The sequence below is a fragment of the Hydractinia symbiolongicarpus genome, chromosome 6 (assembly GCF_029227915.1).
Source record: "Hydractinia symbiolongicarpus strain clone_291-10 chromosome 6, HSymV2.1, whole genome shotgun sequence".
NCBI classification, from domain to species: domain Eukaryota; kingdom Metazoa; phylum Cnidaria; class Hydrozoa; order Anthoathecata; family Hydractiniidae; genus Hydractinia; species Hydractinia symbiolongicarpus.
Window position 1 is genome coordinate 30,439,532 of NC_079880.1, and position 6,000 is coordinate 30,445,531.

At 31.0% G+C, this 6,000-nt stretch overlaps 1 long non-coding RNA gene across 1 annotated transcript; it reads right to left on the bottom strand.

Moving 5' to 3' along the window:
* Window positions 1-4,609: 4,609 nt before the first annotated feature.
* LOC130648016 (uncharacterized) lies at window positions 4,610-5,512 on the bottom strand. The gene is made up of 2 exons (XR_008982916.1): window positions 5,381-5,512; window positions 4,610-4,983 (listed from the first exon to the last, which is right to left on the bottom strand). It is a non-coding gene; the product is annotated as an uncharacterized LOC130648016 (long non-coding RNA).
* Between the last annotated feature and the right edge of the window lie 488 nt (window positions 5,513-6,000).

The window sequence follows — 6,000 nt, forward strand, 5'->3', positions numbered from 1 at the left end:
AACAAAACAATATTTTTAAACAACCATTTTTTTGTTAGAAGTATGTGTCAATTTAATTAGCAAATGGTAAGGGCGGGAAAAAAATAAATTCTTTCAGCAATTTGCACTCTATGTAAAGCGATATTTCGACAATAACTTAAATAAAAAAGTAATTCTATTAAAGTAAAAAGTTCTGCTTTTATGTTTGAATAATGTTTAAAGAATTCGTGTTTTTATACAAGAGGTTGTCCAAGTTTACATTAGGATAGAAAAGTAACTCAATGTACAATAAATATTTTGATTGCAGTTAACAACAACATTAAATTATTTATTATCATTAAATTTATTTTAAAACATGTTTTTTTTTGCTTTCTAATCTAATTCTAATTGCTTTCCATTATTAAAAATGAGAGAAACTGATTTAAACTAAAAATTCCAATTTTAAAACATGTAATATCTTGATGTGCTCCCTTTTAACATTTTATTTTTATTCTATTTTCATGTCTTTTTTCATTTTCTTGTTATTAATTATATTGGAAAGTGTTTTGAACTCCTACTAACTTATTTGTATGTTATCACGGACTATTGTAATTTATGAAGTCAAAAATGTTTGCAATATACATCAAATACTCGCTTCCTCGCCGACATGAAAATGAACGTCCACATGAAATAAAAATAAATTTTCTACCCGCCAGTGCCAAACTCGTTCAACGTTGAAGGAGCAAGTTGCCAGAAGTCGTTTTTAACGACGAAAGATTAATTCTTCAAATTAATTTTAAAGAACTAATTTCTTCAAATTATGTTGATGGCATACGGAAATGATGTTGTATGTATGTATATTTTTTAACTCAGATTGTTTAATAATTTAACTTTATACTTTAGCTGAAGATGATTTACAAATAAATGGTTGGTTTGCTCTTAAATTTGGAGATAAAGCACTGCAATGCTTTTGACAATTTTTATTTTGCCTCTGCATTAAGTGCAAGAACATCAGAGATGTAGCGTCTTTTGAATGTTTTCAATTTTTTTATTTGAAAAAATAAAAACACAAGTAACAAATCCATGTCATGAAAGAGAGGCAATTCATATGGAAATTGAATAAAAATTGAAAAAGTAAAGCAGAAAAAACAAAGAAAAGGAAGAAGGATCGCAAAACAAAGCTTGGAAAAAATTAGACAGATGAGAACACTTCGTTACTAAATGATCTACTTGAATCCATTAGCATTGCTCATGAGACTTCATGAGAATCGCTGAGTATAATAAAAGTGACATAAAAGAAAAAGCTTACTCCGAAATGGTTGCAACATTTGATACTAATATCGTCTCGAATAAAGAAATTAAACAGTTTAAGAACTTTAGGAAGAATTGGTTAAGAAAAGAAGCACTGAGAAGGGTCACAGTACTGACGAATTTTGCACCACTAATTAGTCACATTTTTCCAAGTTAGCATTTTTAACTCCAGTTTTAAGTCTCGAAAAGCAAGGACTCATTAAAGAGAATAAGAATAAATAACAAAGAGGACAGTGAAATTGAAGAAGAGGTCATAAAAATAAAAAGGAAGACCATAATAGCTGCCAATGCCTCCTCAAGTTGAACCGTCAGCGCCCAAAATTATCTGCCCTTGCTGTTTATGTAAACAAGAAGCTATTAGAGCTGGACAAATGTCATAGATGAATAGCGTGAGGAGATGGCAATACTTTAACGAAAGAAGGAATAAATTACTCTAAAGTTAACCAATTTGTTGGCTATAATTACCAAGCTGTACTTAAAATACATAAAGTTGTGCCTAAAATGCAACAGGCTGTACTTTAGATGTCCCAAGCACGTTGAATATCGCATCAAAGATATGCCGAAGCTTCTTTTGACGTTTAACCATGTGGCTACACTTTGGACACAACAGCAATAACAGCCCCCAGATAAAATGGAGGTACAGCCTGGGAAAACTTACTTAGACTATGTTAATATCTGTTAATATTCTTTACTAAACCTTTAAAGCAGATAAAAAACTACTTCTTAATAATGTTCAACAATATATTTCTATTGCTATTCAACTGCTCCATCATTTACAAATTATTACAAATTATTACAGTTTCCAGAGTCTTTAACTGTTTGATCCCACATCTGCATGCAGAGATTCATATCATGAAAGTATGCTCATAGTAAAACTCTACCAATTTCAGGCTTTTGAATTCTTACATGCTTTTCATTGATGGTTTACAAAGCGTGTTGATAAAGCCATCCTTTTTCGAATTCTTTTAAATTTCAAGACACTCCGCATTTCACGACGTGACTTTAAGAAAATTGGAGGTCCATTTTTTCAACAATTACGTCACAACAACCTTTAACAATGTATGATACAATGTTCGGTGATATTCTAAACCGAAAGTTCAAAGATTCCAAATTTTCACCAGTAGCTTAAAACCATAGGGCTAAAACTTGTCTTCCATCTGTTTGTATAGATTTATTATCTCCAAGTCTCTCTTTTTGTGTGGAGTGCTTACATAAAGGTTCCATATTAGGCGAAATAATTTTTTTAAGAAGATTTTACCGCAACTTCGGTTTAACACAGAAAACAGCCTGTCTCTACCCGTTCAGCTAAAATAATCACTCAGTACTTTTATTTGGCACGATAATTTTTCACATGCTGTTGTTATAAAATTATTTGTCGGTTAAAAGTAAGCCCAAAGTATCAAGAGTTAATCGAGACTTTCGCCGTAGTAAATCAAATTTTGACTGTTGTCAAATTTTATATAAGAAAAAAAGCGTAGCTATAAAACTGTATTTAGTAGAATATTGTTTAAAAATTTTGCTGCACCAAACTGATTTCGTCTATACTTCTAATTTCTAGTTCAAGGTTGCCAACAGTCATTACCAATTAATAACAAAACATTTGACACAACGGCCGCTGTAAAAACGTTTTTCGATAATGACAGAGGGCATCCAGTAAAGTGACGAAATGTTGCGAAGAGGAGTCACGCTGATGACAGCAGCAATTATTGACTTTCACGTGCTTGAATTTAACTAAATAACCTAAGACAAATCAGTTGTGAACAGTATCAAGTAAACTTTCACAAGTTCAAATCGTGGAATGCAAAAATAGCCGAAATTGCGGTTGTTTTTCTTCCATGCAATATAGAATACGCTTAGCAAAGTCGACCTCAACTACTTGAAATGTTTTTTCTCTTGTGATACCATATTTTGGTAGTGACGATGTTAATCTTTTGCATGTATTACATTTCTTCATATAGTTTTACCAGCAATTTTTCTTCGAACCTATAACAATCTGTAGATGGCTTGTAGAACATCAAAGTGTTTCGTAAAATGTTTAAAATATATACTTTTAAAAATTTTTTGGCTGTCCGTTTATTTGGAGAGAATACTGTATACGACTGTATTCTAGGTGGAAAGCCACTGAGACACATTTATTCATAATTCTCTATTGTATAAAAAAAGAACAGAGCTATGTGTGAATAATAACGATTGTGAGTCATTAAGTGTAGAAATACTGAACAAAACAACAACGAACATCATTGTGAGCGTAATATACAGGCAACCTGCAGGATCAATTGATAATTTTAAAACGTTAATTGAACCTATTATATTGATCAATAAAAACACCAGCAAAGCAGTATACCTCGTGGGGATCTTAACCTCAATACACTTGATTACGAAACAAACAAAAACATCCAGTGTTTCTTTAACTTTATATTTCAAAGTGGGTATATTTCTCTCATAAATAAACCAACCCGGGTAACTAAACAAAACGCTACAGTAATTGATCACATCATAACAAATTCATTTTGCGACAAAGAACTAATTTGGGTATTATCAAATCAGACATCTCTGATCATTTTCCCATCTTTATCACGTCCAATACAAACTTTGATAAACAGTCAAACCATGTAAAAATAAAAAACGCGACAAATAAATGAAAATACAATAACATTATTTAAGTATTTATTGGCTAAGGTAAAATGGGACGATGTGGTAAAAGCAACGGATGCAAATTTCGCATATGATAGCTTTCTGAAAATTTTTTTGGAAAGTTATGATGCGGCATTTCCAGAAGAAATTAAGTTTATTAAGACCAAAACATTCTTTAATCCCTGGATGACTAGGAGCCTCCAAAAATCTTCCCGAAGAAAACAAAAACTATATGAAAAGTATTTAAGAAAGAAAACCTACAGGAATGAAACACTGTATAAAAATTATAAAAACCTTTTTGAATTGATAAAAAAGCGTGCTAATAATTTTTACTTCAATGAACAAATTAATAAATACAAACATAATGCAAGAAAAACATGGAATATCATCAAGGAAGTGATTGGTAAAATAAAAATTAGAAGTAATAATTTTCCTTCAAAACTTGTAAACGACGAAAATGAAATTGAAGAATCATTTAGCTGAAGAATTTAACAATTTTTTCACTAAAGTGGGGCCGAGCCTGGCGTCGAAAATAGGTCACAGTGCAGAATCCTTTAGATCGTATTTGTTATATTATGATAATGAAATAGAAAAAAAGAGCTAAGTGAGGAGGAACTAGAAGCAGCATTTCATTCTTTGCAAATCAACAAAAGTCCTGGCTTTGATCAAATCATCAGCAATGTCTTAAAGAACTGTTTCAATGAACTAAAATCTCCACTACTGCATATATTTAATTCATCTCTAATTACAGGCATTGTTCCTAAAAAGTTAAAAATAGCTAGAGTTGTCCCAGTCTTTAAAGCAGGAGAAGTTTGTAAAGTATCTAACTACAGACCAATTTCAATACTCCCTTGCTTCTCGAAGATTTTAGAGAGAATCATGTACAACAGAGTTTATTCTTTCTTGAACAATAACGATATTTTGTATAATAAGCAATTTGGATTTCAAGCAGGTCATTCAACTGATCACGCGATCATTCAGTTGAGTCAGGAAATATTTCAAGCCTTTGATGAGAATAAATTTACAATTGGGGTCTTTATTGATCTCAGTAAGGCATTCGATACAGTCAACCATGAGATTCTATTAGAAAAACTAAAATATTATGGCATAAGAAATACATATCTCGCATGGTTCAATAACTACCTCTTCGAAAGAAAACAATATATTTCTTATGACGAAGGAAATACTAACTACAGGATTATAACATGTGGAGTACCTCAAGGGTCAATTTTAGGGCCACTGTTGTTTCTTACTTATATCAATGATATATTTAGAGCATCTAGTGTCCTAAATTCAATTTTCTTTGCTGATGATACAAATTTATTCTTTACTCATAAAGATATAAACGTACTTTTTGAAACTACTAACCTAGAATTGGCTAAATTGGCTGATTGGTTTAAAGCGAATAAATTATCCCTTAACACTTCAAAAACTAGATATACCTTTTTTCACAAACTTAGTAAAAAAGATAAAATACCTCTTAGCTTGGATTAGTTATTGATCATGTAAACATAAGAAGAGAATATTCAATGAAATTTCTTGGAGTTCTCCTAGACGAAAATTTAACTTGGAGAGAACATTAGTGGAAAACAAAGTTTCCAAAAGCTTAGGAATCTTATATAAAGCCAGTTTCGCTTTGAATAAGAACTGCTTAAGAAGCATATATTTTTCCTTTATACACTGCTATTTAAACTATGCAAACATTGCATGGGGTAGCGCTAATATAACAAAATTAAAAAAACTACACATTCAGCAAAAACATGCCAGTAGGATTATATTACGACAGAACAAATGTTCCCATTCTGACCATTGCTAAAAGAACTGGGTATTCTTAATGTATGTCAGCTAAACATTTTTCAAGTCCTTATTTTCATGTATAAGATTAAAAATTTAATAGCACCAAATATATTCATTACATTATTTAAGAAAGTTTAACATAAATATCCAACTAGATTTTCAGGTAATAATTTCCTTCGGCCAAAAATCATATCTAATGTAACAAAATTTTCAATATCAAACCGAGGCCCAAAACTCTGGAGCATGCTTCTAAACGATGAGATAAAAAGCATTCCATCTACAAAACAATTTAAAATTGCA